This window comes from Protopterus annectens, chromosome 1.part2, assembly GCF_019279795.1.
Source record: "Protopterus annectens isolate FY-2018-M chromosome 1.part2, PAN1.0, whole genome shotgun sequence".
Classification (NCBI taxonomy): Eukaryota; Metazoa; Chordata; order Ceratodontiformes; family Protopteridae; genus Protopterus; species Protopterus annectens.
The window spans coordinates 565,107,722-565,134,782 of NC_056727.1; the positions used below are offsets into that span (position 1 = coordinate 565,107,722).

At 39.9% G+C, this 27,061-nt stretch overlaps 1 protein-coding gene across 2 annotated transcripts in view; it reads left to right on the plus strand.

Moving 5' to 3' along the window:
- Window positions 1-548: 548 nt before the first annotated feature.
- Window positions 549-27,061, plus strand: part of VIT (vitrin) — a 1,072,224-nt gene continuing 1,045,711 nt past the window's right edge. Inside the window, exon 1 of one of the 2 annotated variants that reach the window (XM_044057778.1) lies at window positions 549-781. The gene's annotated coding sequence lies outside the window, so the exon portion shown is untranslated. The remainder of the gene's footprint in view (window positions 782-27,061) is intronic. The other variant, XM_044057780.1, reaches the window with a different exon arrangement.

Below are 27,061 nucleotides of genomic sequence, written 5' to 3' on the forward strand. Positions count from 1 at the left end.
TCTATCTAGAAAAGAACTACAATAAAGATTAATTTTATGTAATATAATCACCATTCAAAAGTATGAAGCTATGGTGTCTTTCACTGAAATTGTTCAGGGATTACATTTTAAATGCATGTTGTAGACTTCTTCAGATATTATGTATAATCTAATGCATACTTGGACAGAACTGGGAACAATGTTCAAATCCAGCTGCATCAATTTAAGCAAGTACATAACTATTTTATGTATCAGTCTGTCTTTATGTAAAAAGAACAACACTGGAAACACATCTAGAACTGAGTCTTTCTAAGCTTTTCTGGCTTTATAGCTTTCCCTCATGCTTTCATTTTATATCACTTATACATTTTTAACAAGAACAGTTGACAGCACAGTAATCAGTCCCTGCACTGTTGATGCACAATGCATCCTGTTCAGTTTCTGCTTGTAAAAACTGTGTTCCTGCTGGTAGACCTGGGTTGTTAGCTATACCATTGATCCAAGGCTCTCTTGTAAAAGAGGCAGGGAGGGAGTGGAAATTAGTGCAGACCCGCCTAAATCTCAGCCTAGATCAATGAGGGAAGTTTTCTGTGTGCCTTTCACAGTGAGCACTTAATGGGAATGTCTGATTTGCTCTGAAGCTGATTTTGGAAGAGAACGAACCCCAGCCTCCCTTACCACTTATTCTGGGACTTATAATAATGTGGCTTGGAGTTTAGGCAAGTGCTAAAAAGAAAAGAAGAGCAGAGAAACGTGGAGACACCGTTTCGTTTAACAGAGGACAAGCACACAGCATAACAATGTAAGTACAGCATATTATTGAAAAGATAAGAGTGCTGATATTTTGGTTAATTGTACTACTGATGTTAATTAAAAATAAGTAGCTGCAAAGTGATTATTGGGAGACTATCAGATACTGGTCTATTGTTTATATTGTAAAGCATCATGTATTTCAGGGGAATAAATGCTTTCAGAAGCAGCTAACTTTATTTAAAAGAATAAATAAAACATGTCTTTGATGTGGTCTTTGATCAACGGAACAAGATGAGATTACTGACAGATATGGCTTAGAGTTTTGCTTGATTAGGATGTATCTTAAAAATATTTTTAGTGAAGTAGGTTTATTTGCTATCTGTAAAATTAACAAATACGAATGCCATGGTATTTAGTGAAGACCGTACCACCTGGAAATAGTGTGGAACTCGATACTACCTGATTAGAAAGCATGGTTCTGTGAGCATCTAACAACAATAAAACAGAACAATAAAATGCATAAAAATGGGACTCAGATTGTTTCTTGCGTTTATTGAAGAATGGCTATCACAGAAAAGTCAGGAAACTGTCATAGGTCTAGAAGAATTAAGAGAGAAATTGTCCAGTGTTCCAGTTTATGCTTAAAGTCCTGATAAGAGGCTCCACTGTGAGTTATGTCAAACCAGTACAGACATGAAGCAAATGCCCACAAGCAGTTCCACAGCCAGCTCAGCGTACAAACAGCTCAGGTTTCTGTGCTGCATAAATGCTGAAGGAAGCATACGCCACTCACAGAAAACAGGGGGTACTGCAATTATTAGCATTTTTCTCCTGTGAGGATACACTGTATTCTTCATTAGAAAGAAAGTATTGTTTTTTTATTGCTGAGGCTTTTAAAATTTTCTTTGTAAGTAATTTTCAGTTAGTGTAAGAAATAAAGTATGAATGTATGTCTGTCATTGTAGCCTGACTTGACTAGATAAAAAGCATATTTACTTGTCTCAGTGATCAGTATGAATGTATAAAAAGCTGTTATAACACATAAAAGGTGCACAATAAAGTATGAATGACAGCACACACTCCTGACAAAAGGAGGCTTTTACCAATTAAGTGGGTAACCATTATCTCACCACAGCACGGATGCACTTACTCCACTGACGATATATGTACAGACTGATCTTTCTAGATGTGATTTATAGATTGTGCAAAGCCCATTTAATGATGGGATACAGAGCGGTATAAAGATGACAACATGAAATGACAGATCCTTCCCTGCCATGGTCCCACTGACCCTCTGGCAAGTCCTGTGATTATAACAATGCCTTTACCTGGTGCTGGGAAAATTGTGCTATATCAGATCTGAAGTCATTATGTTAATATAAAATCTGCAAGTATTAAGTATTCAGTATTCAGTTCTAATAAATACCTGAACACATCACTGAATTTGCAGCTGTAAGACAGTCACTGCTGCCAGGCTCTATCATGAAAATGAGATATGGTATTTCACAAAGACACCGTTATCTATGCAATGAAGTACTACAAACCTTACCAATAAGTTAAACAGGGTATGGTAATGTTTATATAGCTCTCCATGAAAACAGTTTATGGAAATGCTTTTTAAAGCTCCCTTATATGAATGGGGCTACAGATTGCAGGGTTTCTACATTTGCCTATTGTAGTACATTCCTGATTTGGGCAGCTGTATCCATAGAGCAAAACATGAATAAGTAGCAAATGTTCTTGTATTATAGTAAAAAAATATACACAAATGTTTGAACTTTGTGTTAAACAATAATTGTGCTGCTGCAATAATACCTTAATGGGATAGAAACCCCTAGAAACAATTACAGATCTATAATGTCTTAATGAGTATAAAGTCAACATAAGATAATTTTCATTGACTGAGGGTGTGACCTGTCTTACAAAATCTTATATTGCAAAGAAATGTCCTAGGTAGGGTGTATGAAAAGGTGGTAACACTATACAGAAATATTTGCTGTAAACCTTTACCTGTTGGATAGCTAAACTAGGTGGTAACACTATACATAAATATTTGCTGTAAACCTTTACCTGTTGGATAGCTAAACTAGCTTTGAAATACAGAAGTGACAGCTAGCATTAACTTGTACAACAGTCCTTTTACCATCTGACAAAGATTATTCAGTACTATCTTCATCATAAAAAATTATGTGCAATGTATCTTTGACCTTTTACTGGAACTGCATATCCCTCTCTGAGTATCACAGAAAACTGTAACACATTAAGTAAAATATCTTCATCAGTTAAGTTACAACTAAGGCAAGAAAGAACCTGGATATTTTATATGACTACTCTGAAATTTTAGCTGCAATTACACAGGTCATACTAAACAAATGCTGCTTCTGAGTGAAACAGCTTTTACTAAACTTCTTAAATGACAGTACCTTGCTTCATTATCAGGTAGTAGTGGTTTTCATCACATCTAGCTGAGTGACACCAATCTGACTTCTGTTTAATATGTTAATCTTAAATTATAAAGGTAAAATTCCTTATTTGTCATTTATTTATGTGTTTCTGATCATTGTTTATTATAATATCACTTCTGTGATGATTTTGGTGACTTAACAGATATCACTTTCTGACCTGAGGAGCAAACCATTCAAAAACAGATTAAAATAATAAAAAAAACTCTATCCCAAGCCTCTTCAGGAAGTGCTGTCATTTAACACAGTGAAACACAATGGGAAAGAAACTAAACTTGTTAAAGAAGGTGCTTGTAAAAATGCATCAATTAAAAATGCATGTTTTAGTAACTGCAACAGTTTCTAATTACTTTTATTGTTATTTTTAAATGGCATTATTTTAAGTCTTTAAACAAATATACAAAAAGCTGCAGTTTAGAGTACACTAAGTAACTGTAGATCTGCTTTTGTGATGTTTGTCATGTTTCAATATATGTTATCCAAACCAGAACTCCCATTCACGTGACAACCTCCTCCTGACAGTGACAGAGATTTTACTGTCCTATCAACCCTCTATGACAGCAGTTATGCTGAGTGGTTCCCTACTGACTGATATACTGGTCTACATGAGAAACAGCAGAGTCTGGCAGTACAGAGGTTTAATACTATGAGTTGTTGACAAGCTGCTTCCTGTAGTGCAGGGTTTGAAGCCCTTGGCTCCTATTTACATATTGTGTGACTGTGAGCATGTCACTTACCAAGACAGTGCCCTTGGTAAACTGGGCTATTCTCACCTCTCGGTGGTCTCCAGAGCTACATGCCTAGGAAGAATGTACAAAGTATGTGCTCTGCTTTACCGTTACCAGAACACGGTTGTAAGGGTAGGGCTGGCATGACAGATTCATCCACCCAGACTAAAGAAAAACAATGAAAAACATATACTGTTTATAGACTGGAAAACAGAGTCAAGATGAATACATTATGATTCACTAGATCAGCCAGTGTTACATATCCTATGAAAGCAAATCTCTCAGCAAGTGGTGTGAGACACGTTCAGACTAGCAGCAGATGTGAGTGCATGGATCCACATAATTTGCTTTTATATAGACAATGTATGATAGGCAAAGTAACAACATTCATTGTCATGATGATTTTTTTAAAAATATATATTTTTATTTTGAAAAAGGATTTGCCATCATGCAATGGAATGATAATTATGAAAGTTATTAGGGTTTTTGAACTCCTGCAGAAGGAAATCCCACAATTTAGTTCTGTGATTGTAAGAAAAACATATTTAATGCAGGATGCAAAATGTATTTTTTAACAATAATACACATGTTGGTGATATGTGAAGGCTTGATACATTTTTTATTTTTTTATTTTATTTAACTAAAAATAAAAAAAATGTGTCTAACCTTCATGATCTGTGATATGTGAAGACTAGATATGTTTTAGTACAAACTATTTTACTTAATACATTTCAAGAGCAGTTTGGTTCAAGATAACCTCTCAGTGTCTGCATATCTGTATGTTATCTACCAGGTTTGGCATATTTATTGCTGTATATCATACTTTAGAATTTTGATACAGCCTAGATACAATACTGTGCAATATAGATGCTTTTTGAATAATATAAACCTTTCTGGTATTACTATTGAACACAGAGTGGGTCATTGCAAAGGTGCATACGTGATATGAGTAGATCTCAAAATTAATTCTTCACCTTGGTCAAACAACCACACTAACACCAACAACCATTTCATCCAAACAGTTTTATCAATTGTCAAAGATAACAACTGCTTTACACCCCACCACCTGCTCAACTAAATGACCTAACAATATCCTTCTTCTTAAAACCTACCCCAACCTCAACAATAAAAAAAAAAAAATCTCTAAAATCTATAACCCCCAAGTCTACCTGCAGATAACCTTCCAGGTGATGATATCAGAATGACAACAGGTCCACTGGTCTACTCAATCTCCATATTCATTAACCTTTCCATTACAGAGAGGCATGTCCCAACTCCCTGGAAATTTCTTATGTCATGAGGTGGAAATTCAACAATAGCAGATTGTCTTCCTTATCACAATTCCTAGAGAAATGTATTCACACATAGTTTGCAAGCACCTCACTACCAACAACCTCCTCTCATAGACCCATCACGACTTTCACCCAAGTCATAGCACAATAACTACATTGTATATTCACCAACACAATCAGTCATCAGAGAAATGCAGATCACTTAGTCTCATCCACTTTCCTTGACTTATACAAAATATTTGACACTGTCTCTCATACTAAACTACTAACTGAACTGTCCTCACTAAGCTGATCCCAACCTATCTCTCCTGGTTGAACAGCTAAACTGGCAACATACAACAAGCTTTAAAATGGCAACACACCTTCTCAATTTTCCTTCCGGTTCTTGTAGATGTCCCCCAAAGCTTGACACTTAGTCTGCTTCTATTTAATATGTTTATAGGCTTCTAGAGGGCTTTGTAAATATGCTTGACTGATATATGTTATGTTCTATCTGTGTTATCTGGAGCTTTTCTCCCCGGGCCTTCACTGAAAATGGACATATATCCAGTCGGACTATCCCAGTCAACAAATGTAAAATAAATAAACAAAATCCAGTCAGTTATCATCATGTGGTATACAGATGACACCAACCACCCCTGGTCTGCAACAGGTATTACAAAATTCCAAACAATCACCCAAGCATCTTTTTCCTCTGTTGAATCCTGACTAACCAGTGCAAGCTTGCTCTTAAAACCTAAAAAAAGGCAATTAATGTTATTCACATCCAAACAATTCTCTTCCCTCAAACACTCAGTGGGAATTCTCTACTGGTCAGACCCACACCTAAGTGATCATAAAGGAAAAACCATTACCCCATCCTACCTTCTTCCTACACTCTTATATACATTGACCATATCTGCAAACTTGCAAGCTGCAATATAAACAAAATTAGAGGCATGTTATAAGAGAGTAGCAACATTTGCAGCAAACCTTTCATACAGGGTTCACCACTGTCTTAACTACAGTTGATACAACTGTGATGACCTTGCCCTGGCCCAGCAATCAAGGAGCCTCAATCCTCACCACTAACACCAGGGAGGGCGTCTCATATAAGAGGAAAGGATAACAAATACACACAGTAAATTAAAATTCCCTTAAGTGCATACAGAGATCACAGTCAGTCTGGGGCTGGTTGCTCCCTTGCTCTCCAGGTCCCCAATAAGACTCCCCACTGGCACAGCTATAGGGTCCAGATATCAACCTAGCTGGCAAGCTAACCTCCAGTACCCTCTCTGTCCAACCAGTGCTTCATGTCCCTGCCCAGGTAGCTGACACACCACACACACTTTGAGAAAAGTATTTATACAACTTCACAGACACTTCTGAGAATGGCTGACACAGATTCCCCAGCTGTGCCCCTTTACCCAGACTATACAATAGTAATTTCTGCCACCACCAGCTAATACTTATCAGCTACCCAAAGGCCCTTAAAAGGGTGTCCAATTATTACTGTGCAATATTATTATCCAATTGGTAATGTGACTATTCAGTCTAAGGCTTATTAGAATGGTTTATTACAATAAACTCTATAAATATGCAATGTACGTTAGAGCTTACTTATCTCTACACAAGCCAGCCACAGGTAAAAGGTTTTAAAATATTTAATAATAAATAATTAAAACACAAGACAATACTACTACACCACAAGGATATCTAAGAGTTCAGAGATCACACAGAAACTTAAAACAATACAGTAGGAAAGTTCTGATATAACAGAAAAACACTTGTCTAACTTTCTTCTAACTTCCTAGCTATTACTACAAGAAAGCATACTTCTAAGATACTACTTATATAAGATGATAGGCAGAGTGCTGATAAGTGGGATATCAAGATCAGAATGTTCACAGTCTCTCTCTGAACAATAGTTTTTAAACTCACTAACAAACAGCTCTGCTAGGCCCTCCCAAATTACATCATTTTGACACTTAGGTTTTCCCAATATACACATTACATCATTTTGACGCTTAGTCTGGAGTTTCCAGGCAAAAAGACCACATTATTTAGCAAGCTAACACCTGCTCAGGAAACTACAACAATAAAAGACATTTCACATGTACACGCTAGCAATTATTCCTTAAGTTAAGACAATAGAAAGAATGTGTTCAGCCAGCCACTTCGGCACCACTATCTAGATCAAAAGGGTACACAAGAAATAATCTTAACTTCAAAAAAACAGATGTGAAATGCATGAGTTAGGTTTCCCTACAGCAGATGGCAATGTTGCTGCAATCTTGAAGTTCACATTTTACAGTGTTTTCTTTCATTTAAGAACACAAGGCTGTATTTTACATTTATTTTTACAAATGATAGAATTGTGTATCAAACTCTATTTGACTAGGCAGGCAGCCGTCGCCCATCTTCCCCCAATCTTCACATCTCTTCTGCCCTGGAGAACTCAAGCTAGTTTTTCAAGTGAACCTTGATAAACCCTGCTTGAGAGGGTTAGGTCTATCTGGGTGTACCTCACCCCATTCCCTGTCTTGAGAGCCCATCTGCATTGGCATTGCTACTCCCACTGCAGTGCTGCACTGACATATATGCTTGCAACCCCAGGCTCCATCTTAGCAATTTGGCATTTTGCTGACTGGCCCTGTTTAACCATGTTAGAGGGTTGTGATCTGTCATAACAGTGAATTTCCTTCCATACAGATAAGGCTGATGTTTCTGCCGTGCCCACACTATGGCTAGACATTCTTTTTCTACGGCTGCATAGCATTCTTCCCTGGGTTGGAGCCTATGACTGAGATAAACCAATGGGTGCTCTTCCCCCTCTGAAGAAATCTGGCTAAGCACAGCCCCCACCCCATAGTTTGAAGCATCCACTTGCACAACAAATTCTTTGCTGTAATCTGGACTGGCTAATGCAGGGGGTCCTCCCAAAGCTTCTTTAAGTTTCTGGAATGCCTGCTTACATGCTGGGGTCCACACTACCTTATCTGGCTTGTTCTTCCTTGTCACGTCTGTGAGGGGAGCAGCTATGGTACTGTAACTGGGGACAAACTTTCAGTAGTAACCTGCTGTCTCTAAGAATGCCATCACCTACTTTTTGGTAATAGATGCAGGCTATGCCTGAATAGCTTCCACTTTGGCAGGTTCTGGCCTTATCTTACCACTCCCTACTCTATGTCCTAGGTAGGAGACCTCTGCCATACCCACCTGACATTTGCTCGGCTTAATGGTCAGCCCTGCCCTCTGTAGTCTGCCCAGCACCTCCCTGACATGCTGAAGGTGCTCTGTCCAGGAATGGCTGTATATGGCAATATCAATTAGGTAAGCAAGGGAAAACCCTCCTGCACCTGCTAGGATATTATCCACCAGCCTCTGGAAAGTCGCTGGAGCATTCTTCATCCCAAAGGACATCTTTGTGAACTCATACAAGCCAAAAGGAGTCACAAAGGCTGACTTTTCTCTAGCACTGGGAGTCAAGAGCACCTGCCAGTAACCCTTGGTAAGATCAATGGTTGTAAGATACTTAGCCCCACCTAGCTGCTCTAGGGCCTCATCTGTCCTAGGCATGGGGTAAGCATCTGACTCTGTGTGACTATTTAATTTCCTGTAATCCACACAGAACCTGGTGCTGCCATCCTTCTTTGGCACCAACACCACTGGTGAGGCCCAGGGACCGTTGGACTCTTGAATAACCCCTAGTTCCAACATCTCCTGTACCTCCTCCCTCTGAGTCTATTTAACTCTCTCAGGCACCCTATAAGGGGCCTGCCTAATAGGCCTTTGGGGTCCTGCATCCACCTGGTGCTGCACCAGGTGAGTGCACCCTGGTTTCACAGTGAACATGTCCCCAAATTCCTGCAACACTGCTCGGGTTTCTCGAACCTGGGTAGGAGATAGCTGCTGGGACATTGCTACCCCTTCCACTGAGGTGTCAGCCCGAGCCTCACTGAGGAGATCAGTCCCCAGATCTCTCTCAGACTCCTCCTGCAATCCACTGCAAATGCTTAGCACAAGGGCCTCCCTATCATGGTAAGGCTTCATCATGTTAACATGGTACAATTTGTGCCCCTGCCTTCTCCCTAGCACTTCCACCATGTAGTTAACATCACTTACCTTTCTTACTACCTTGTAGGGTCCCTCCCAAGCTGCTTGCAGTTTGTTGTGTCTGACAGGAATGAGAACCATTACCTGCTGCCCCACAGCATACTCTCTAGCTCAAGCATTCCTGTCATACCACACCTTTTTCTGTTGTTGGGCTTCTGCCTGGTTCTCCTGGGCCAAGGCCATGAGTTTCCTGTGCCTTGTCCTGAGGTTTAGGACGTATGCCACAACAGAATCCTTGTGAGACTCACACTCACCTTCCCACTCATTTCAAATTAAATCTAGAGGTCTCCTCACCCTATGTCCATGCAGCAACTCAAAGGGTGAAAAAACTGTGGATTCCTGGGGAACATCTCTGTAAGCAAACAACAGATGGGGCAAATATTTGTCAAACTCCCTCTTAAACTGATCTGCAAATGTCTGTAGCATGGACTTGATTGTAGAGTTTAACCTCTCAACCAGACCATTAGTCTGGGAATGGTAGGGGGTGGTCTTCATGTGCTTCACCCCACAGGACTTCCACAGACAAGCCAGCAGGTCTGACATGAAACTGGCACCTCGGTCAGTCAGTATTTCTTTTGGGAAACCCACCCTGCTGAAAATCTCTAACAAAGCATTTGCCACCTTCTCTGTCTCAATGGAGGACAAAGCCACTGACTCATGGTACTGTGTAGTATAATCCACTATCGCTAGGATATACTTTTTCCCTGTGGAACCTGGGGTACTCAGAGGACCCACAATATCCATAGTTACCCTCAGAAATGGCTCCTCAATCACAGGCAAAGGCATCAAAGGAGCTCTCACCTTTCTCCTGCCTTGCCTACCTTTTGGCACTGCTCAAAGGTCCTGCAGTACCCTTTTACATCTCTGGAAATTACAGGCCAATAGAAGTTTTGAATAATATGCCTCTTTGTACGTTTTATGCCCATATGACCTGCAAAGGGAATATCATGGGCTATGGCTAGAAGTGCCAGATGGTAGGCTCTAGGCACTACCAACTGCTGTACTCTCTCACCTTCTAGCCCTCCCTCAGGGGTCCATTCTCTGTATAGTAACCCTCTGTCCCAGTATACAGATTGCCCATTTCCTTGAGAATCAGGTGCCTCCCTAGCTACCTGCCTCAGGCCTTGCAATGTAGGGTCTGAGAGCTGAGCCTTTCTCAACTCTTGCCTTGTAACCCTTCCCAGCTCCCCTTCCACAGGAAGTCTGGCATCCTCTGACAGCGGTGCCTCACTGTCAGCCTGGGTACTACTACTCACCTCTACCTTTGCAGTTACCCTGTCCAAGGGAACATCAGTACCCACAAGCAGCTGTGGCTCACCTTCAGTCTCACTGCTACAGTGTAGCTCACTCCCTAAAGTAACTACCTCAGCAGTCCTGGCTGCAAGTATGCAGTCTGTCTGGGTCTCCCCCAGGCTGCCAGACCCACATGCTTGTCTGCTAGCCTCACTGCATATAACTGCATAAGTATATGGTACTGCCTCATCCGAATCCTTCCCTCTCAGGACATCTGCAGGATGGTAGTCCCATACCCTGGTTGTCTCAAGACAACCCATTATTGGCATTTTGTCTTTCCCACTTACTGGCTCCCACACCTTTGGTTCCACACCTTGCCTCCATGGACACATGTATGCCACATGGCCACACTGGTTGCATTCAAAACATTTCACCCTAGCTCCTGGATGTGTACCTAGACTAGTGGCTTCCCCTGCTACTGGCGGATTCTGTTAGGGCAGTCTGTGCTGCCCACCATGGGCTCCTTTAGACCCATGAGCAGTACTGGGGGGTCCCCTTCCTGTGCAGGACTGCCCTGCTTGCCAGGTATAGGTATCCCTTCTTCCCCAACTCATCTGAAGTAGCACATTGTCTATCAGCTAACCAGATCCTCATGTCCTCAGGCAACGTGCTAAGGGCTTATTCCCTCACTAAAAGGTCTGCCAGCACTTCAAAAGTGGTGACCTGATATTCACTCACCCAGCTATGAAAATAAGTGCTCAGTTCAACAACATATTCACATATATTTTCATCTGCCTTGCATCTATGCTCATGAAACTTTTTCCTATACATTTCAGGTGTTAGCTTAAAACATTCTAACAGACATTTTTTTACAGCAGTATAATCAAAACAGACAGAGTCAGGCATTTGTGATATACAAGTTACAGCTTTCCCATGGAGTAAGGGGGTCAGGAACCATACCCAGAGCCTTTGGTCAACACTATACTGTTTGCATACCCTTTCGAACATGTGAATGAAACTATCAAAATTATCCCCCTCTTTAAATTGTGGAAGAAATTTACTGACCTGTTGTGCTTCTGGGGTCCAGTTACTCCCTTCCTCATTACCTCCATGACTCTGGCGAAGAGTCAGCATTTCCCTCTCATGCTTCCTCTGACACTCCTTTTCTTCCGTTTATATCTCCAAATGCCTGGCCTCCAAGTCAAGTCTCTTTAGCTCCAGCTGGATTTTTAAGTCCACTGCAGAAAGGTTGAGCTGTCCATTCCCCGAGGATATTGTATCTTTATTGCCAGTCTGACTGTCCTCTGCAGAAAGGTTGAGCTGTCCATTCCCCGAGGATATTGTATCTCCACTGCCAGTCTGATTGTCCTCCTGGCTGCTATTTTCTGATGCAGCTGTAACCAAGGCTGCAATCAGGTCTGCCTTAGCCAGGTTTCCATGCACCAGTCCCCTAGCCTGGGACATCTCCACCAGCTGGCTCCTTGTCAGCTTTCCATACTCCTCTGCTGACATGTTGCCTGCTCACCCTGACTAACTAAGCTAACAAAAGAAATAAAACAGTTGTGATCTGAAGTCTGAGTATACACTGCGTGGCTGATTTAGAGTACAAAACTCCTTCAGAGATTACTGTACATAAGCTACAGGACTCTACCCACACTACATACTTCTAAGATACTACTTACATAAGATGACAGGCAGAGTGCTGATAAGTGGGATATCAAGATCAAAATGCTCACAATAGTTTTTAAACTCACTAAAAAACAGCTCTGCTAGGCCCTCCCAAATTGCATCATTTTGACACTTAGGTTTTCCCAGTATACACATTACATCATTTTGACACTTAGTCTGGAGTTCCCAGGCAAAAAGGCCACAGTATTTAGCAAGCTAACACCTGCTCAGGAAACTACAACAATAAAAGACTTTTCACATGTACACTCTAGCAATTATTCCTTAACTTAAGACAATAGAAAGAATGTGTTCAGCCAGCCACTTCGGTACCGCTATCTAGATCAAAAGGGTACACAAGAAATAATCTTAACTTCAAAAGAACAGATGTGAAATGCTTGGCTTAGGTTTCCCTACAGCAGATGGCAATGTTGCTACAATCTTGAAGTTCACATTTTACAGTGTTTTCTTTTATTTAAGAACACACGGCTGTATTTTACATTTATTTTTATAAATGATAGAATTATGTATCAAATTCTATTTCTATCATTTATAAAAATAAATGTAAAATACAGCCGTGTGTTCTTAAATGAAAGAAAACACTGTAAAATGTGAACTTCAAGATTGTTATCAAATTCTATTTATTGCAGTGGTGGTGCTGCGGTAGCGTTGTCGCCTCACAGTAAGACGTTGTCCTGTTCGATTCTCAGGTAGAGCGCCTTCTGCGTGGAGACATGCGTGAATGGGAGTAACTTCGTTGAAGGTTGTGCGTCAGAGCCGGCAACTCGGTACGTAAAAATCTACTGCCAATCATTAGCGGACCGGAGTTCCGCTGTAGCGACCCCTAATCGGGAAAAAGCCGAAAGACACAACATGTATCAAATTCTATTTGACTAGGCTGGCAGCCTTTGCCCATCTTCCCCCAATCTTCACAACAACTACCACTACAGCTAATGTACACCCAGCAGATCACAAGCCATAATTTTATCTATATCCAATAATTGTCTCTCCCCAAAAACATTCTTCAGCAGTATTCATGTAAGAGAGTTACACTCCGATGAAAAACTTCTTCTGGCCACCATAAAGTCAAACAATTCTGCAGGAGATGGTGTCTTTCCAAGGTATCTCACCAAACATTGGAGCATTTTATCACTTCCATTAAAACAAATTCAGAAATTAAAAGGCTTCAACTCCAAATGAAAACAACACCTGATTGATTCCTGGCTGTGCTCATGTACCCCATAAAGATAATATAGGACATCTGGATTATAAACACCTTAAGTACAAACCACAAGTCACTTGCACAGCTGTACAATCTTACCCCTATCTCTCCAATTATTTCTCCCTTTTTCCTCCAATTTCCCTAAATTCTCATTTTTTCTTCTCATTTATCCCCACCATTTCTTCCTACTTTCTGATTATTTCCACCTACTATACCTTCTTTTCTTCAAACTGTAAGATCAAGTTACACAATTTTAATGTTGGATAAACAGAATACCACTGACAAAGATCTTTATATTCATATAATGTAACCTTCTATGTATAAAGCCATTACTCTATGCTGTTTCAGTTCTTAATGTAGTGTTTCACTAGAGCTGTATTAACTCATTGTTTGTTGTCTCTATTTTTATTGCACTGATTTCATTAGAAATCTGCGTAATTAGAATGTCACTATAAATATTTTATTCTCATTTTTTGGAGCTTTTCTACCTGGGATTTTCTTGCCTTTGTTGATCTATCCAGGTCAACAAAATTAAATTAATAAATAAATGGAAGTAAATACATAAATAAATAGAGACCATCAGCAGGTAAACTCTTGCTTATATGTTGGTAACTAATGTACAACGAAAAAAATAATTGCTCAAAAAATTATCCCTTTGCAATATCAGAGCATACTGTAATCTTTATTTATTGACTGGTTAAGTGAACTGGTCCTTCTAAGACACTTTGTAGCCACAAGCAAGGCCACAAGGTCAAGTGCAAGGGTATTTACAGCATATTTATGGATATTTTAGTGTAGTCAGTTAACTAGTTTGTTTTTAGGATGTGGAAAGAAACCAGAATAACCAGAAAATATAAAATACACCAAAATAACCAGAAAATATAAAATACACCAAAGTGACATGGAAAATACCACACAGACCGTGTTCAGATGTTAGGACTGAACCTTGGACCCATGAGACAAATATCTTACAACTAAGCCACCATGTTCCCCACAAATTTCAAATAGGGTCATAGGTTCACAAGTGGTTACTAAGCTATCGGGCCAAGAGTCATTTTAAGCCTAGCCAAGCTTACTGCAAATTTAACAAAATATTTCTGATGTGTCAATACATCAAGAAATTTTACAGTTATAATATAGGCTTATACATATCAAGCATTCACATTTTGTCTTGATCCATTAGGGACATAGGTGCCAAACCAGGGGTAAATTTGTGATTTCCCATCCTCTGGTCCAACTTACATTTGAAAACATTTAGGCATGAGCTATGTTTCTCATGGATGGGAAGTCTGTTCCAGAGAAGGGGTAATCTTTGACTCACATACCTGTCCCGACACCATGTCCTGTTTAATGTCTCACACAAGGTTTATGTCCTTAGAAAGGGTATTTCTGATGCCATTTTTCTTTATCTGCACACAATCCATCACTGTGGGATCAGAGAATGCCTTGTAGGCTGGACGTAGATCGTTGAACATCAGTCTGTAGGAGACCGAGTACAGGGATGGGGATATGAGATGGTCCCCATGGGAGATGTTGTAGAATCCCTGACCGAGTACAGGGATGGGGATATGAGATGGTCCCCATGGGAGATGTTGTAGAATCCCTGTATTCTTTTTGTGAGTAACTCGTGTGGCCTTTCAAACTGTTGCCAGTGCCTGATAGGCATGTGGTAAAGGATGCACTGTAGCTGATGACTGGTTTGATAATAGCCAACTCCATCAGAACAAAGACCTCCTTGGACATGGATGCCATGCCTTTACTTATAAATTGTGCAATGTACAATGATTTTCTTATCATAGTCAACCGAAGGTGGTCAATGGTATGTCAGCATGCATTCCCAGATCCCTAACCACTGATTCTACTTTTAGAGGTGCATTATCAATATGGAAATTTACAGGGGTGGACATCCTTTCAAAGGGTAGTATGCATTTTTTGTCAAAGGCTCTGGCACCAGGTATTTGTCTGCATCAGACCCTATAGAATGGCAGCTGTGTCTTTAGGGTAGTCAATGCCCACACCTAGTTTGCAGTCATCTGCATACTTTGTCAGCTGGATGTCCTTAACATTTACTAGGATAACACCCTAATGATATTAACAGAAAACATGCAGTTTTAGGGTAAATGATAAGTTACAAGACTTTGTCATTACTGAAGGCAGCCATTTCCATTTCTTCAAGCAGGAGAGTATAGTCAACCTTATCATAATCACTTCCCCTTTTCAAAGTCATTCTGTCATTTCTTTCTCCCGTAAGGGTTCAGAAGAAAGCTGATCATAGCAGCCCCTGCCTTTCTTTCTTCATTCCTCTTTTCCTCTTTCCTGCTTTGGTTACCGTTATTCCTCTCTCCTCCCATCTCCGCTCCCAGCATCCCTTCTTAACCTAATCAAATCAGTATGACCAGTATTTTAGTGTGGAAAAAAGAAGCATTACTATTCTAGTACATATCATACATCGTTCCTCTCTGCTGTGTTATTTGCATTCACCATATTAGTGCATAAAACAATGTTTATAGGATTTTATTTGTACATTTAATCCATTTTCTATTTGTATAATGTTTTCCTAGGAAGCCAAATGGCATATAAAATAATATCTTTAAAGGCCATCCTTTGCAAATGGGTTCTAAGGGCATTTAATAGAAAAGTAAAGTATACTATTGTCTTAAGAAAATAGTAAAAGATGAAAATAAAACTTATTTTATGAACCGGAGACATAATCGTAAATTGCCTGTATGGATTTTAGCTTGCTATGTGCTTGATGGGTGTTGGTTGGTTCACAAATAATGGCCAAGTCTAAAAAACTCCTTCTAGCTGTTCACTTTTTGAAATGGTTCAGAAAAGTGGCATCTGCTGTATTATATTAGATGTAGCAGTACTATGGGGTATCCATATTCCTAAGGAAGTCAAAGAAATGAAATAGGAAATTGTTCAAAGGCAAAATAGCTGTCATGTTGTGGTTGTGGATGGATGGATGGGTGGATGTATGGATGGATGGATGGATAGATGGGTGGGTGGGTGGATGGATGGATGGGTAGATGGATGACAGTTTGTTTAACACACTGTCCCTCTCAGCCATCACAGTATGAAACCATTGGCTTCTATCAGCATGCTCACTAACAATATATGCCTCCTTTCAGGTTGACCCTGGTATTATTCCTATAAGGTCAAGTGATTTTCATTGAATCACTACGCAGTACAAGCAGTAGTTGAGTGGAACTGAATCATCTCATTAGGAAGAAGATCCTTGGCAGCTTGCTTTCATAACTGTTTATGCTATATTATTAGACTCTTTCAGCATTCCATTTGTCAGCATTCAAAACTATGATTTTGAATACATGGGACAGGCTTTACTTAAAGTTATGAACTAATGTTACGTTTTGGAACTAATTATTGCCTTAAAACAACACCAAAGGCCTGTTTAGTGTATCTCAAACCATTGCAACATTTTACTACATTTAAGTTATTTACCTTAACATTATGGGCACCAAAGCATGGTATGATCACCCTTGTTTCGTATTTTGAATTCACAAGTAATTTTTGGCATTTACAGATTGTTTGATATTAAACCTCAACCTCACCTATATGCATGTTCATAGGTTCATAAGTAGGTACTAGGCTATTGGCCCTAGGGCCTGTATAAGCCTAGCCAAAAAGGTACCCTGGCTTTCGCCACCCAAGAATATTATTTTCCTGTGCCCCTGTTAAGCAGAGCCACAGACGTGATCCCCGGGGTGAATTTCCTATTTCCCATCCAATCATCAAGATTTTTCTTGAAGAGTGCTAATGAGGAGCTCTGTTTGGCATAGATAGGTAGTCTGTTCCAGAGTATGGGAAGTCTCTGGGACAGGACTCTATCCCTCCAGCATGTTCTGTTTATTCTGGTGACAAGGTTTAAGCCCCTAGAGCATGTAGCTCTGAGGGATTGGGATTTCTTTAAGTGGAGCATGTCCAACAGCTCTGGGTTTGACATAGCTTTGCATGTTAGGCAGAGATCGCCTCTGAGTAGGCGATATGCGATGGAGTAAAGCTGGAGTTTTTTGAGATGGTCTGCATAGGGCGTCTGTTTGAGGCCAGTAATCCTCTTTGTGAGGTATTTCTGCGGCCTTTCCAGTTGTTGTAGATGTCTTATGAGGTACATACCAAAAGGGGCGTTGTACTCTATAATGGGTCTAATGAGTGATGAGTAGTGAGGAAAAATGACCTCTGTTTTTCTGGATGAGAAACCTTTTGTGATGAGGTGTGCCACATAGAAGGATTTCCTGACCACTGTGGTGACGTGATTATCAAAGGAGAGACTACTGTCCACCTGTGTCCCAAGGTCTCTTATCACACTTTCAGTGTTAAGTAGACTACCGCCTATGTGGTAGTTCATGGGTACAGAGTTTTTACCAAAGGGGATGACAATGTACTTTTTCGCAATGAGCTTGAGGCCATGGCTTTGACACCAGGCATCTGTCTCAGTGAGACCCTTTTGTAGGATGTCTACATCAATAGGAGTTTCGATTATGGCTCCTAGTTTGCAGTCATCTGCAAATTAGTTAGCCAAAGACCTTCTGTGTTAGCCTGTACTTCAGAGAAGTAGATACCAAACAGGAGAGGACCCAGGATTGAACCCTGTGGTACTCCACTTGTCACTGGTCTGAAGTCGGATTTGGAGTCTGCTACTTTCACAGTGTGGGTTCTGTCAGTAAGCCAGTTGGCAACCCATCTTGCGACATAGGGATTTATACCTAGTTTAGTGAGTTTATCTATAATTCCAGAGTGGGGGATGGTGTCAAAAGCATTGGCGAGATCTAGATAGGCTGTGTGAACCACCTTACCCTCATCTATGACTTTGGTGACTGCTTCAAAGATGTCTGTCAGGTTTAGGAGACATGATCTGCCTTTTACAAACCCGAACTGTGTGGGGTTCAGAGTTTGGAGATTACCAATGTCTTTGTTTATGAATTCCATGATGATACGTTCCATGACCTTGCAGACCAGGCTTATCAGGCTAATGGGGCAGTAGTTATCGGGGACTGTCATGGCTCCCGCTTTGTGGAGTGGGATAACCATCGCAGTGTGCCATTCAATGGGCACAAATCCTGAGGTGAGGCTATGATTGAACATGATACTTAGGTGGGGTGCCAGTTCATTCTGTATTTCTTGTAGAATGCAGCCTGGGATGTTGTCAGGTCCCATGGATGCTGTGTACTTGGCTTTGGAGAGGGAGGTTTTTACCTGTGCAGCGATGATTACAGGAACTTTGCATTCTTCCGGTATAGAGATGGGCCCTTTAGGGGGTGAGAGGGTGGTAAGGTTAGCACTGAACCTATCTGCCAGGATGTTGGCAATCAATTGGTTCTGTATATTTAGTGCCATTGTGCTGTAGCTCCGAGCAGATCTGAGTGCTGCTATTGAGATTCTTGACATAGCTATAGAATGCTTTGTGGTTGTCTTTAGAATCAGTGGCGATTTAGTTTTCATAACTAGCTTAGGATGATTTTATGAGGGATCTCAGTTTCTTACTGAGGCTGTCCAGGGAGTTCCTCCAGTCATGGGATTTTACTCTTTTTTTGCAACAGTTTCTTTCTTCTGTTGTAGAGTTTGTTTATGGCAGACGACCAACAGACTGGCTTTCTTTTTTTGGAGGATAGTATCTTGGTTCTGTTAGGGATAGCATGATCCATGCACTCATGTAAGTGCTTATAAAGTATATTTGTGTAGGATTCAGCAGTCGTACCTCTATTGTCCATCTGCATGGGTGTCGTGAAGTTTGCCACTTCTGTCTTAAAAAGCGTGAAGTTGGCTTTGGAGAAATTTTTTACGGTTTGTTTCCCTAATGGGGGTGGAGGGCGGGATGTGGATGTCTAGGGTGATTAGCTTGTGGTCGGATCTGACCAATGAGGAATTGACCTCTGGTGTGGAACACTGGTCGCCCATGTTGGTAATAACCAGGTCTAGGCTGCTGCTGCCCCTGGTGGGGGTGTGGATAAGTTGATCCAAGGTGTTGGAATTTATGAATTCCAGAAAACGTTGAGCAAAAGAGTTGGTACATGAGTAGTTTTCCCCATTAATGGTGGGGTAGTTGAAATCACCCATTATTAGGGTGTTGGATTGTACCCTAATATTTTCCAGTGTATCAAGAAAAGAGGAGTGGGAATCCTGGGGCATGGTGGGGGGTCTGTAGCAAGCTACAATTTGGATTGTGGTCTTGCCCAGAGTTAGTTGCATTTGGATAATCTCTGATGCATTATGCTGAGCAACTAGCTTGGAGGTGTGGACATCCTTAATAAATATGGACACGCCTCCGCCTTTAGTGTTTCGGTCCGGGTTAGTTGGCTGAAAGGTGTGGTATGAATTATAGCCTGGTAATGCAGGGGTGCTGTCTGGAGCTTTGAACCAGGTCTCTGTCACTGCACAGATGTCGATGTTCTCCATTTTAAGGAGTGCCTCGAGTGAGTGCATTTTGAGGTTTAGACTTCTAGCATTAAGTAGCATTACGCTCAGATATTGCTTGTTTGTACCTGTTACTGTGGTGAATTTGTCATTTGAACCTTGCCTAAAAAAGGCACCATGGGGTGGCAAGAGCCTTTGCCAGTATCTGGAATCCCAAGGGTGACAGGTGCAGGCCATCCCTGGCAAAGCATCGTGGTCTATCGATCATGTCATCCCAGGCAGGCAGATACTGGATTCCCTTAAAATGACACCAGAAGCTTGGCCAATTGTTGAAGTCAGTCATTTTGTCCTTGTACTCTGGTATCATTCTGGGTGATGGCAGGATGCAACTCAGGGCTAGGGTCATACCTGCCTGGGCTACAAGATCGCAGAGCTCCTCCATGTCTCTTTTCTTGTAGTCCAGGGAGGTATGTCTCAGATCATTCACACCAACATGGACAATGACAGAGTCATATTTGTACTTGTTGTGGAGTGACCTTAGTGCATGCAATATGTGTCGGTTCCTGGCACTCGACAGGCAGCTGACAGTAACTTTCTCCTGAGTGGAACATCAGTGTGCCTGACTATAGAGTCACCTATGACTAGAGTGTTGGGTACGTTATGCCTTATGGGCTGTAGTTGAGTGGCGCACTGAGTTTGTGGGCTATGTGTCATTTGGGTTGTCTTGGGGGGGTTGAGGTTGCTTGCATTTCTGCTTTGGAGGTCTCTGTTGTTTGGGCAGATTTTTATTGAGAGCCTCCGCAAATGTAGGCGTGTGTTTTGTGCTTCTATGTATGTGTTTTGGTGGTGTAGGTTTTGAGGGACTATGTGATAAGTGTGGTGAGGTGCAAGTGTTTACATTCTCCTCTTGACTGTCTAGTCCAGTCTTCGGTGAAGAGAGCTTTGCTTCCAGTTTGGCTATATAAGTGCATCTCTCACAGGTTGTAGTGTTGGGTGGTAGGAGGAGAGGGTTGTCTGTGTACATGAGGCAATTGCTGCATTGCCTCAAGATGCTCAGATTTATCAGGTAGACAGTAGAAAACACCGGGAGCTGACCTTTAGACATGCCTGGATAGGTGATTATTTATTAAGTACTAAAAACAGTTTTCCTCTAGACAAGTGAGTAAAGTTGAGTGCTATAGTAATTTGAAGCTTATTTAGTGCTTAAGAGTTCTGAACAAGTGATGAGCTCAAAGAAACAGATTTGAGTGCTAAAACTAAAAAGCTGGCTAGTTGTAAGTGAAAATTTGAAGAGCAGGCTGTATGGCGCCGGGAATAGTTTAACCCTAGTTAAGCGGGACAGGGTGGGTCTCAGGAGCTTACAAACAGTCCTGGATACAGCAAATCTGTATCTGGTCTAGACTTGTTACAGGAAAGGGGGGGAAACAAGCTTAGATTTTTTTTTCAGTAAAGTGGAAATTGAGATAGCTGGAACAGAAGTTAATTCAAGGTTAAGAATCTGAGTGGGTTGGCCTTCACAAATATTCTCTCTCTATTAGATTGAATGAACTAATTAGACTGGGAGGAGTGCCCCACATCAGATATACAGTATGTGCAGGCAGCTGCAAAGCCACCAAGTATAAGAACACCACAACAATAGGGAAGAGGGTGGGAAACTATTACAGCTACTAGCTGTAGCCACTAAATGAAAGTTTTAAACAGATCAAGGAGCAAGCAGACTCTAGAGAATGCTTTTAACTGCAAACAGACTAGACTAGAACATAGAAACCTCAAAAAAATCAAAAATGCACAGAAAAGCATGTATAGAGCACTCACAAACAGAAAATACATCTCTCAGTATGAAAAAGCAGTTTACAGTTAAATAGTTCAGTAAACATGCAATTAGAGTAATGAAACAGTATCTAGCAATGAAAATACAGTTAAAACAGTATAAAACAGTACATAAATGCAGTGAAACAGTAAAAAAGCTTTATAACAGTGCAAAATGTAGTAGATTAACTCTATAGCACAATTATAAGCGTTACAGAAGTGCAATTCAATGAAATATATGTAAGCTATATATTAGCATTTTAGTAACTTATTTTCTATAAATTGTATACTCTTACCTTTATCATGCTCTTAGGAGCTTTGTTGCATAGGCATGTAATAGATTGCCACACATATCAATGCATTAAAAATAAATACACATACAACACATGCAGAAACACAAGCAAACACACACACATACACTGGCGCATGTAGGCACACACTGAAACACCTGCATGCATAATCCTATGCACTCACACAGTCCGCCACATACATGCACACAAAACACACATTAACATGGACAGGCATATACATGTATGCTGTATTTATCCAGTTTCAAAATAATCTGACTCTTGTACGAGTGGGATGACACATTTGTTATTGCAGATTAATTATTTCTCACAAAATCTGTTTGGCCTGGAAATCTGCAGTGGAATGATATGTCTACCCCGTGACCTTTTTAATGAGAAACTTACTATACAAAATTGCTATGACCTTTTGTAACAGTTTATTTAAAGAATGCTGTTGATTATTTACTTCCCGCAAACCTGTTTTATAAAATAAAACTGTACTTTGAAAAGGACAGCATTGTGCAGAGTCTTAGGAAAATATATGACAGCATGTGTTAGGTAGGCACAAACACCCCTTGTGGGATGTTAAACGGGAACTGTAACTACAAAGCTTAAAATGTACATTCATGCCGCACAGAGTAGCAAAGAAAATATAAGCACTGCTAGTTAAGGTATTGAATGTAAAAATAAATTGTATGGAGGTCAGTGTATGGCAGAGTGATTACTTGCATTACAGAATGATGTGCCTGCCTTTAATGGAAACTGTTGTATGACCTTGCAGTTGGTATAAGTAAGGGGATGCAGTAACAAAATCGTGCATATGCGGAGGTACAAAACAACTTCAAGGAAATAAGTTTTCAATTAGATGTAAACAACAAACACTTCTTGAAAATATTTTTGTAGCGATACCCCTAACATAAAATTTGGTTCCGTCCCTCTTGAAACTGGAATTGAGTTTGAGACGTTATAAGTTAATAGTGCTAGGATTTAAAAAGTGCCCATCATATGGGGTGCTAGCATTTAAAAAGTGCCCATCATATGGGATCTTTCTCCTACTTATTTTTCACTGTCTCTGTTTCTGGAAGCGAAAGTTGAGAGCTCATTATTATTACTCATTATTATTACTTACTCATTATTATTACTCATTATTATTACTTACTCATTATTATTACTTACTCATTATTATTACTCATTATTATTACTTACTCATTATTATTACTCATTATTACTTACTCGTTATTATTACTTACTCATTATTACTACTCATTATTATTACTTACTCATTATTATTACTCATTATTATTACTTACTCATTATTATTACTCATTATTATTACTTACTCGTTATTATTACTTACTCATTATTACTACTCATTATTATTACTTACTCATTATTATTACTTAATGTCATCATTTTTTCTAAATAAATATCTTAATTGGTTGTCACATTTTTTACCCAGTTACTACAAAATACAAAATGAGCCCCTCATTAAGCAGATTATCGACAGGAAACATAAAACCCCTTGTAGCATTCAAAAACAGGCAAACCCTGCGAAATGATTAAACTGCAAAAAAAGCTAAACGGTTTGCAGAAAGGGCAGCAAAATCTGAAAGTGGATTAAAATTGTGCACTGCTATCACGTTTTATCCTCTAGTCCAAACATTAATTCCTTCAACCTCCATCGGCATCCTGTGTGACTCTGGCAATCTTAGAACCAGACGATGTTACCAGGTTGCCCCTTAGAAAGAGGCTTGTGGCTACTGGGTTTATTCAATTAACAAATTAATCAAATAAAAAACAAACAGATGTTGGTTATATCAGGCAGTGCAAGAAATTCATAGTGCTCATAGAAAACACTCCTTTTGACATGCCTGTAAATATCTGTAAGAGGTACTAGTATATCAAGAGAGTATTGTCATCTGCTGCCCCACCCTGTGAGCATTATTAAATACCTACCACAATATAAACAGATGCCCAGAAGACTGTGCTTACAAAAGCACCCTCCCTCCCTTTATGGTATAAAGACATGCACTCAGTAAAACAAAAACTGTCTACAAGTAACACGTACAAACCTCCCTCACACTACAGCAACTGAAACGTGTATAGTCAGCATACAATGGTAGTGGAGAAACTCTATGACAGCTAAATAACGGGAGTTTAAATGTACCAGGCCAGACTCACAAAATCCCACAAGGCAAATATTGTGACCCAGCAACCCCAAAAAATATCTCTTGAGTAATTAGTGACTGCTGTGCGTAAAACAGATGCATGCATCAGTGAACTCTGCAAGCAGCTCCTGACAGTGTCATTCCTGCCTGGGGCTAAATTACAGGAATCTCAGCTAGGTTAAAAATAATTAAGATTAGTTATGACATGCGTATTATGCAGCAGGATATGTGTCAGGCAGTTGGCACAGAGGATCAAGTCTGTAAGCCGTAGTTTCTGTGGTACAGGGTTTGATTCCATCAGCCCTCATTTGCCTACTGTGTCACTTAATCAGGAAGTGCTTGGGGACAACTGAGAATCTGCGATAGACTCCTCAATGGTCCTGTGGGCTGAAAGTCAAGTAACTACCTTTGAACCTACTATGGGATTATCTAACATCCTTACAAATATGAAAAAAAACATCTGCTTAGTGAAATCCTACAGTCACCTGATATGGCAGCCAAATTCTAAGGTTCTATCACTGACTAAAGTACGGTGACATAAACAGGGTATTCAATTGGAGTTTGCTGTGTAGCCATAGAGATTGCTTTGCCTTATACTAGCTTCACCTGTCTCCCCAGAGAATAGAAACATTAAACAGTAAAAGTTTCATCACCACTGTATCTTTTTTCTAATTCTTTAAATTTAAAGGCAAAAAAGGAATACAAAATTTGCAAGATAAAACTTAAAATGAAGATGGCTTTGCTAAATGCCTAAAACATGAACAATAAAAGTCGGGATTTAGATAGAAGGTAGAAGCTTTTTTCAGCTTGAAGAGGTATAATGCATGTACCTTTACAGAAATATCATTTAAAGAACCATAATACATATCACAAATTCCAGGGTATGCAAACTTTCATTGCTACAAATCTGATGGGATGGCTACTGATGTTTTGATCTCTGTAAAAGAGCACCTAAAAGCCATAAATCTTACACTTTCTCTGGCTGTACTAACCAAGTTACAGAAAAATACAATTATCTCAACAAATGTTACACATGCATTCATTAACATCTGCCTATGCATTTCCTTTCTTTCTCCAAAGATTCCATTGTCCCTAATTGCATTATTTATAAATTTGGTACCTCTTTCTGTACTTTTATATTTAATAATTTGAGAAACTTTATGATTTCTGCATTTTAAACTTTGTCTTGATATCCATGCCTTCTTCTGTTACATAGGTAAGCACTGTATATACAATATCATTTATTTCCATAAAGCTGAAAGTACCATTAAGGCAAACTGTATCTAAAATAAGGAAAGAGAAGTCACTAATGAGGTCTCATATGGGTGATATTATTCCTTGTTAATGTATTTGCAAGTGATTTGAGAAAGGAACTGAAATGAATGGCAATTTCCTATATATATAATATGAATGTATACAACAGGATAGATACAGGGGGCTGGGTGGAGATGATGAAACATAACTTAGCTAAAGGGTTGTTCATTGTATGGTAACATATATTTAATATAATTAAGTGGAAACTAGTATACTTTGGAAGGAGAGATAGGGGAAAGCAATATACACTGACAGCTAAAGCATTTTTAACAAATTTATAGAGACCCTGGCATATAATGTATTCATTGTAAATCCTGTTGAAGGACTGGTAAAATGAGCTCAGGAGGATGCAGGGATGCAAACTAGCAAAAAAGAAGGAGCTAATTACTCCTCTGAATTAAAGCTAATAAGACCTAATATAGATTAGTGTATGTAGCTCTGAACACCTCATCTGTAAAATGATACAAACAAAATACAGGATATTTGGAGGACAGCCCCTAATAAAGCACCAGGTATGTGCTAGAAGCTTTGTGAGGTAAACTTACTGAAAGAGATACGTACAAGTATACTTAAGTAAAGGGTGAATAAAGGAGATGTGATGAGGACAGAGATCTTAGGAGGTGCATTTAGTGGGCAACAGCTTTTAGAAATAAAATTGGGACAAATAAGGATATATAGTTTGAAAGTAGAGAAACGAAAATGCTAAGGATGTGAAGAAGTATGTTTTTCATGGAACAGCCTACCACAAATGGTGGAGAATTTGACAATCATCATATATGTAGCTCCGTATAAGTAGTCCTCCTACATTGCCTGCATTTACTCTGTAGACAGCCCTGTGAAATGTCACTTTGCTGAAAACAGTGATACAGCTAATGTATGCTGCATACCGGAATCATGGGAACTGACTGATGTATGCTGCATACAGGAATCATGGGAACTGACGGTGCTGTGCAGGCACATTGGTAATAATAAACTATCTTTCAGTTCATGGAATGGCAGTCCTTCCTGTTGATGTGCTACTGTTGTTGTGGACCATATGGATCCTCGTTTACCACGTGTGTACTCTGTAGCACCTCAGGGGGGCATGCAACATCATACAAGCCACTTGTAGTGGTGTCACTATCATCTGTTATCCTGGGAAAGCAGATATTTTGATTCAAATATAGAAGCATAGTATTACGAAACTGATGAAGTATTCTTGAGACTGATGCCTTTGATGCATCTAATGAGCCATGTCTTGGTCTGTAAAAAGTTCCTATACCTAGGATGGTGAATGCTTCACAGATATTTGTTTCCATAGTGATACAAAGTCCTTGTGCTTTGGTTTTTGCTTGCAGCTAGTACATGCCCTCCAGAATCCTTAGTGTCCTGTTCAATATGCGCATGACCATCTACCTCCTGGTCAGTCCAGTCATGGTATGCAAGTCACCATCTGTATCATTTTTTGCCACATCACACTACCAGATGACAGCTCTAAGTATAACAACATTTTGCTGAGCATGTCCTGCCAGAATGCGAAGACTTTTTGATGTGTACATCACAGATACTTTCTGTACACTTTGGCCATTAACGTTTCATACGGTGATGTGCAAATTCATCAAGAAATTATTAAGAATCAGGTGGGGAAATGTGTCATTCTGTTGATACCACATTCACTGAATCCTGTTTCAGTGAAAACGTTT